General features: G+C 37.2%; 1 non-coding gene across 1 annotated transcript; it reads left to right on the forward strand.

The window, feature by feature from the left end:
- Positions 1–435: 435 nt before the first annotated feature.
- Positions 436–543, forward strand: LOC130978119 (small nucleolar RNA R71). Its single transcript, XR_009085781.1, has one exon. It is a non-coding gene; the product is annotated as a small nucleolar RNA R71 (small nucleolar RNA).
- Positions 544–9,050: the final 8,507 nt, after the last annotated feature.

Consider the following 9,050-nt stretch of genomic DNA (forward strand, 5'->3'; position numbering starts at 1 on the left):
TGGGTGATTTCTCCATGAAGAATTATAGGTGTTTCCATAGGGTTCTCCTAGGTAATTCACCTCTTCCATGGAAGGGTTCTCAGGATCATAAGCTTCTTCCTCAGATGAAGCATCCTTAGTACTGTTTGGTGCATTTTGCATTCCAGACAGACTTTGAGAAATCAAATTGACTTGTTGAGTCAATATCTTGTTCTGAGCCAATATGGCATTCAGAGTGTCAATCTCGAGAACTCCTTTCTTCTGACTAGTCCCATTGTTCACAGGATTCCTTTCAGAAGTGTACATGAATTGGTTATTTGCAACCATTTCAATCAATTCTTGAGCTTCTGCAGGCGTCTTCTTCAGATGAAGAGATCCTCCAGCAGAGCTATCCAAAGACGTCTTGGATAGTTCAGAGAGACCATCATAGAAAATACCTATGATGCTCCATTCAGAAAGCATGTCTGAGGGACATCTTCTGATTAATTGTTTGTATCTTTCCCAAGCTTCATAGAGGGATTCTCCATCCTTCTGTCTGAAGGTTTGGACTTCCACTCTAAGCTTACTCCATCTTTGTGGTGGAAAGAACTTTGCCAAGAAGGCATTGACTAGCTTTTCCCAAGAGTCCAGGCTTTCTTTAGGTTGAGAATCCAACCATATTCTAGCTCTGTCTCTTACAGCAAAAGGGAATAGCATTAGTCTGTAGACCTCAGGGTTAACCCCATTAGTCTTGACTGTGTCACAGATTTGCAAGAACTCAGCTAAAAACTGATGAGGATCTTCCATTGGAAGTCCATGAAACTTGCAATTCTGTTGCATTAGAGAAACCAATTGAGGCTTAAGCTCAAAGTTGTTTGCTCCAATGGCAGGGATAGAGATGCTTCTCCCATAGAAATCAGGAGTAGGTGTAGTAAAGTCACCAAGCACCTTCCTTGCATTGTTTGCATTGTTGTTGTTTTCGGCTGCCATGTGTTCTTCTTCCCTGAAGAATTCGGTCAGGTCCTCTAAAGGGAGTTGTGCCTTGGCTTCTCTTAGCTTTCGCTTCAAGGTCCTCTCAGGTTCAGGGTCAGCTTCAACAAGAATGCCTTTGTCTCTGCTCCTGCTCATATGAAAGAGAAGAGAAACAGAAAGTGTGGAATCCTCTATGTCACAGTATAGAGATTCCTTGAAATGTCAGAGGAAAAGAGAAATAGAAAGAAGAAGGAGAAGAAGAATTCGAACTTTACTTAGATAAGGTTCGAATTGTGCATTTAGAAGGAGTGGTACTCCATAAATAGAAGGATGTGGGAAGGAGGAAAGAGAATTTTCGAAAATTCATTAAAATATTTTGAAAACATTTTTGAAAAACATTAATTGATTTTCGAAAATCAAAGTGGAAAAGAAATCAAGTGATTTTTGAAAAAGATTTTGAAATTAGAAATTAAAAAGATTTGATTGAAAACTAATTTGAAAAAGATGTGGTTAAAAAGATTTAATTGAAAAGTTATGGTTTTAAAAAGATGTGATTGAGAAGATATGATTTGAAAACAATTTTAAAAGATATGATTTGAAAACACTTTGAAAAGATATGATTTTAAAAAAAATTAATGACTTGCCTAACAAGAAAAGATATGATTCAAACATAAAACCTTCCTCAACAGAAAAGGCAACAATTTTTGAGATGTTCAATCAAATCATTAATTGTTAGTAAGTATCTTTTAAAAAGGAAAGAAATTGATTTTGAAAACATTTGATTGAAAAGATTTGATTTGAAAAAGATTTGATTTTGAAAAACTAAGAAAATTGATTTGAAAACAAAATCTTCCCCCTAGCACCATTCTGGCGTTAAACGCCCAGAATGGTATACATTCTGGCGTTTAACGCCCAAAATGCTACCTCTTTGGGCGTTAAACGCCCAACCAGGTGCCCTGGCTGGCGTTTAAACGCCAGTCTGCCTTCTTCACTGGGCATTTTTGAATGCTCAGCTTTTTCTGTGTAATTCCTCTGCAGTATGTTCTGAATCTTCAATTCTTTGTATCATTGACTTGAAAAGACACAAATTAAAAAAATATTTTTTTGGATTTTTAATAATCAGAATGCAAAATGAATCAAATAACAATGCATGCAAGACACCAAACTTAGCAGTTTGTATACTACTGACACTAACAATATGAGAATGCATATGAGACACACAAAATACTTCAAGTCAATAGAATTCAAAGATCAAAACAAAGAAATATATGCATGGATTCGAAAATTATAACAAAAACATGCATTTGACACCAAACTTAGGATGAGACACTAAACTTATGCAAGAAACATCAAATTTTTTTGGTCTTTTTATGATTTTGTAATTTTTTTGTGTTTTTCGAAAATTAAGTAGGAAAAAGTATCAAAATTCTTAATGAGAATTCCAGGAATCAGTGCAGTGCTAGTCTAAGACTCCGGTCCAGGAATTAGACATGGCTTCACAGCCAGCCAAGCTTTCAAAGAAAGCTTCGGTCCAAAACACTAGACATGACCAAAGGTCAGCCAAATCTTAGCAGATCACTGCTCCAAGAGCAAAATTGATGAGAATCAACAAGCTCTTGTGGTGATAAGTTGAAACCTCGGTCCAATCAGATTAGACATGGCTTCTCAGCCAGCCAGATTTCAACAAATCATCATGAAACTCTAGAATTCATCTTCAAGAATTTCGAAAAAAAATTAATACCTAATCTAAGCAACAAGATGAACCGTCAGTTGTCCAGCCTAAACAATCCCGGGCAATAACACCAAAAACTTGATGTTGTTGCCGGATCTTGGCACTGATGTTACCAAAAGCTTGCTCAAAACTTGAACAATCCCCGGCAACGGCGCCAAAAACTTGGTGCGCGAAATTGTGAACAATACTTTTTCACAACTCAATTAATCCCCGGTAATGGCTCCAAGAACTTGGTGCGCTCAATACCATGGCATTACACAACTTCGCACAACTAACCAGCAAGTGCACTGGGTCGTCCAAGTAATAAACCTTACGTGAGTAAGGGTCGATCCCACGGAGATTGTTAGTATTGAAGCAAGCTATGGTCATCTTGTAAATCTTAGTCAGGCAAACTCAGATGTATATGGTGATGAACGAAAATAACATAGAAGATAAAGATAGAGATACTTATGTATATCATTGGTGTAAGAGCTTCAGACAAGTGTATGAAGATGCCTTCCCTTCCGTCTCTCTGCTTTCCTACTGCCTTCATCCAATCCTTCTTACTCCTTTCCATGGCAAGCTCGTGTAAGGTTTCACTGTTGTCAGCAGCTACCTCCCATCCGCGCAGTGAAAGCTAATGCACATACTCTGTCACAGTGCTGCCAATCACCGGTTTGGTTCCCTCCCCTACCGGAATAGAATAACTCTTTTGCGTCTGTCACTAACGCCCAGTAGGTTACAGGTTTGAAGCACATCACAGTCATTCAATCATTGAATCCTACTCAGAATACCACAGACAAGGTTAGACCTTCCGGATTCTCTTGAATGCCGCCATCAGTTCTTGCCTATACCACGAAGACTCTGATCTCACGGAATGGCTGGCTCGTTTGTCAGGCGAGCACTCGGTTGTCAGGCGATCAACCATGCATCGTGCAATCAGAAATCCAAGAGATATTCACCAAGCCTCGAATGCTTGTAAACAAGAATGGTTGTCAGTCACCTTGTTCATAGGTGAGAATGATGATGAGTGTCAATCATCACCTTCATCAAGTTGAAGAACAAGTGATATCTTGGTAAAAGAACAAGCGGAATTGAATGGAAGAACAATAGTAATTGCATTAATACTCGAGGTACAGCAGAGCTCCACACCTTAATCTATGGTATGTAGAAACTCCACCGTTGAAAATACATAAGCATAAGGTCTAGGCATGGCCGAATGGCCAGCCTCCCAATGATCTAAGATAGCATAAAACTCAAAGATAGCTACCAAGATGTGTATATTACAATAGTAAAAGGTCCTACTTATAGAAAACTAGTACATAGATGAGTAAATGACATAAAAATCCACTTCCGGCCCACTTGGTGTGTGCTTGGGCTGAGCAATGAAGAAATTTCGTGTAGAGACTCTCCTTGGAGTTAAACGCCAGCTTTAGTGCCAGTTTGGGCGTTTAACTCCCATTTGGGTGCCAGTTCCAGCGTTTAACGCTGGGATTTCTTGAGGTGACTTTGAACGCCGGTTTAGGCCATCAAATCTTGGGCAAAGTATGGACTATCATATATTGCTGGAAAGCCCAGGATGTCTACTTTCCAACGCCGTTGAGAGCGCGCCAATTGGGCTTCTGTAGCTCCAGAAAATCCGCTTCGAGTGCAGGGAGGTCAGAATCCAACAGCATCTGCAGTCCTTTTGAGTCTCTGGATCAGATTTTTGCTCAGGTCCCTCAATTTCAGCCAGAAAATACCTGAAATCACAGAAAAACACACAAACTCATAGTAAAGTCCAGAAAAGTGAATTTTAACTAAAAACTACTAAAAATATACTAAAAACTAACTAGATCATATAAAAAACATACTAAAAACAATGCCAAAAAGTATACAAATCATCCGCTCATCACTGAACTTCGGCGAGGCATAACTTGGCTTCCGGACCCTTGATTTCTCTCAAACTTGGTTTATATGAAAATTGGGTCCGTGAAGTTTACGTCGTTTGAAGAACGGATGAAAAATAATTTTTAACAAAAAAAGTTATGCGCGTCGAAAGTTGGATGTGAAAAATGTGAATTCTGCACTTTTAGTAGCTTTTTAAGGAAAATGAAGGGGGCGCGTATGCGGAAGTGTGGCTGACTACGTGGTCATTCGCCTCTGTCCAGTGCACTCGCATACGCTGGCAAAGGTTGCGTACGCAGCCTGGGAAAATGAGGCACACGCGTACACAGGACATGGTTCCCGTACGTGGGACCCTGTTTTTTAGCAACTTGAGTTTTGTGATTTAAACATGATTTCGAACCTCTATACCTCTATTTTTACTCTCTAAGATCCTAAAGCAAAATTCTAAATCATAGTGAGGGGGTTTAAGCCTTGAGAGGGTGGTAACTTGAGAGTGAAGAAAGTTTGAATTAATGAATTGTGGTTGAGGAAGCGTAGAATCAATGAGGAAGTATGAATGATGACGGAATTGATAATGATGAGGTTTGACTTGTGATTGTGAATGGAATCTGAGTATGGCCGGATTTGGCTGAGATGACAAGGTTTGGGTGTGATCCCGCTTGCACGTTACCTCAAAAATTGTGTTAGCGCTAACATCAGGCAAGGACGGAGGTTCCATCCCGTTTTGCTTGTGGTTGCAGTGTCGTGACGGGAACAGAGGTTTTATCCTGCCCGTAGTGAGGACGGGGTTTCATCTGGCTCACGAGGTTGGCAAGTTGAGGATGGAGGATTCCCTTTCTGTCGTGATGTGGATGTGGGAAAGGTAGAAAGACACTCTCCTTCGCATAGTTGTTAAAACCGGTGAACTGGATCCTATACCGGTCCGATCCGATAATTGAAACACATAAGGTAAAGAATCGGTCAAACCCAAAGTGAACCGATAGAAACCAGTCAAACGCAATAAAGACCGGTCCGACCGAACCGGTTGAGATATAAAATTTTCTCAAAATGAGAGAGTTGGGGTTCGAACCCCTCCTTAAGGAGAGAAATGATAGTCATAACCCTTAGGCTATCTTGATTCTTATTTATATATGTGCAAATTAAAATACATAGGATGTGTTTGTTTTTGTAGACAGGGCAGGACATGATACTCAGAGACACCAAAAATTACTTTTTATGTATTGTGTTTGGATACAATGGACAAGACACTAATATAATGTCTAGTATTATATTTGGATAAATATAAATAAGATTAAAATATAATATAAAATTACTAAAATAGACCTATCTAATAAAATGGATAGAATTTTTCACAAGATAATAAAAAGGGATAATAAGAGAATAATGAAAAATAACTATGGACAAAACAGGAAAAAAAATTCATTAAAAATCCCGTGTCCACCTTCCTATTCATCTGTGTCCTTCGTTTAGAAGTGGACACAAAAATAAAAAAATGTCCCAGAGACATTGTGTCCAGTGTCCATGTCTCTCTATCCAAATACGTTTTACATATGTATTGTTCATGTCTCTGTGCCCTGTCCACAGAAATAAACGCAGCCATATAGATATCTTTCAGCAAATAATTTACTTCTATTTAATTTATTTTAATTTTAGTTATAAACTCACTCATTCTTAAATTAATTATATTTTTATTTAACAATAATTGTAAACTCACTTATTTTTTTCATAATTATATAATATCTATTAATATTATTTTTCAACAAATACTTATAGTATAAAATAGTATAATAGATATAAACTAATTAATAAATTATTAAAATTTGAAAATAATAGTTATTTTAATAAAAACAAAATAAAAATATTTATGATAGAGTAAAATTAACAAAATATTTATTGTTCCTGTTCCATGTTGTTTTAAAATAGTTAGATATTTTTAAAATGTTAATGAAAAGATATATTTTAAATTTAAAATTTAAAATTTTGACTACGTTTTATTTTTTATTTACATATGACCGGGTCAACCGATTCAACCAGTGACCCACCGGTTGAACCAATGATCCAGTGACCCAGTAACTTGACCGATTCGATTACCGGTTCGGTTTTGACAACTATGCTCCTTCGTATTGTTTTCTCTCACATTCTTCTTTGGCTGCAAGGTGCGTGGAAAGGCACACTCCTTCGATGTGAAAAGGCACACTCCTTCGTGATACCTCTAGGAGAAGGTGGAAAGACACTCTCCTTCGTTAAAGTTCCTCCTAGGGATGCACAACCTAGAGACAAATATTCGGGTTAGCTACCGGATGTGTCGAGTTCTAACAGTTTAACCGACACGTGAGCTCACGGTCAGTAGGATAGACATACATCATATGCATATGTGTGTTCTGTTTGATTGTGTATTTAATTGGGCTTGCCTATGTGATTATTATGCTTACATGCTATATTTGCTACCTACTGTATCTGTATCCTACTTGTGTCTGCTTTTTCTACATTGCTTGTCTGTGTACCGGAGTTTTGGAGAATTGGAGGATATGGAGAAAATTGAGGGATTAAGTTAGAATTGAGTTAGAATTAAGAGCTTTAGACAATGTATCCTGCTTATGGCTTTCTGTTTAGTTTTTAAGTTTTAAACCTGAGTGTCGAAGTTCTAAGATTACCTCTCGCTTTTCCGGGGCCTTATATATTATGTATGTGGGTACCACTATAATGTTGAGAACCTCTGGTTCTCATTTTTTATAGTGTTGTTATGTTTCAGATGTAGGTCGAGAGGCACCTCACTAGACGTTTGGATTTACTTTGCAGCGAAGTGGGACCTTTGGATGTAGTATTTTGCTATGTTTAGATATATTTATATGTATAGAACTCTTTCTGTATATATGTTTTATTTTTGTGTCTCATAGAGGCTTTTGATGGAGACATAGGGTTTGTTTTGAGTATTTTGGATCTTGGGATTGTATATATTTATGTAAATATTCTCCGTGTAACACCCTCACTATCAGAAGTCACGCTTCCGGCTGCGCTACTCTGATAGCAAGAAGAATTACGACTACTTTACATAGTAAATAATAAAATAGGAGCCTGTGATTCGACACTATATCGCTGATTTCTTTGAAAACCAGAAATAAATACTTTATCTTAAGAAAAAAAATACAAAACAGGCATACATTCATATACAAGACTCCTTACATAATAATTCACTATATTATACACATAAAACATACAATTCCTATCCCTCTTACAAACTTGTAATAACAAAGACGAGGGAAGAAAATAATCTAATTAATACAACAGCATATAAACCAAACGCAGTATAACTCTTCTTAATGCTTCTCTATCCGGTTCCTGAAAAGGTAAAGCTGTAGGGGGTGAGAACCTAACCACACGGTCTCACCACGGAGTTTCAAAGTTGTCATAAGAAGATATTCAATAAGAAAACTGTTTTCAAATTCTGTGATTATCATTGTCTTATAAATACTTTAAAAATCTAATAGCTAATCGTTTAAAACCTTTTCAAAGAGGCAGTGTTTAACATTTTTAGAAATTCAAAGTCTTTCCTTTCTCATAAGCAAATCTCAATCAGAAACCAACCACACAATCAAACAACACAGTCATTAATTCAGCACCAAAGTTCATTCTCAAATGTAGCACACCAGGACAAACACAGGCAAGACAAATAAGAAAGCACAAGTAGGTAGCAGTTACAGTAAATAGTTCAAGTAGCAGTTAAGAACAGTTTAGCAATTAGGCAAACCAAAACAAGTTCAAACCCAAGCAAAGCATACAAATGCATATGATGCATGCCTGTCCTATGGCTGATGAGGCTCATCTGTCGGTTATCCAGCCAACCCGACAAGTCTGAATTGTCCTTAGACTGTCCCCCGACGTGCATCCCCAAGAGTCTATGCATAGCTTTTTCTCAATAATCAATATTGCTCAATGGGGGTAACATTCCCGGGAATTTATATAGTGCCCGGTCACACTTACGTCGTAGGGTCAACAGAGTATCGAGTTTTCAACCTGGTACACATGGTGGCAAGCCACGGTACTTAATCCAGGGAACCTCGTATCTCAGATATTTCAAATTCATAAGCCATATGAATAATTCAAAGATCATATCTCAACATCATAATCATTCATCAAACCAAATCTCATTTCCAAATTCATTCAAAAACTATATTTCAAAGAAAATCCTCATCAATCCTCTTTCTATTCCGTTCACTAACAATCTCAATTCCAAAACATAATTCTTTCTTTGATAAATAGATTATTCTTAAAACATATAATGTTTAGAAACAAATCCTTCTAGTTATTTACTTCAAATAAAACTTTCAATTTTATAAAATTTCGGCAGCATCTCCTCTAAAACTCGGACCTTGCCACCCTATTCGGTCCCATCCAAACATTTCTCAAACTTTTTTTTCCAAATTTCAATCATTTTCCAAGATTCAGCTAGTTCCAACATCAAATTATTTTCAAAGCGAATCAGTGCCCATAACAAATCTCTTTTTAAAATCAAACCAGCTCA

This window comes from Arachis stenosperma, chromosome 4 (genome assembly GCF_014773155.1).
Source record: "Arachis stenosperma cultivar V10309 chromosome 4, arast.V10309.gnm1.PFL2, whole genome shotgun sequence".
Taxonomy (NCBI): Eukaryota; Viridiplantae; Streptophyta; class Magnoliopsida; order Fabales; family Fabaceae; genus Arachis; species Arachis stenosperma.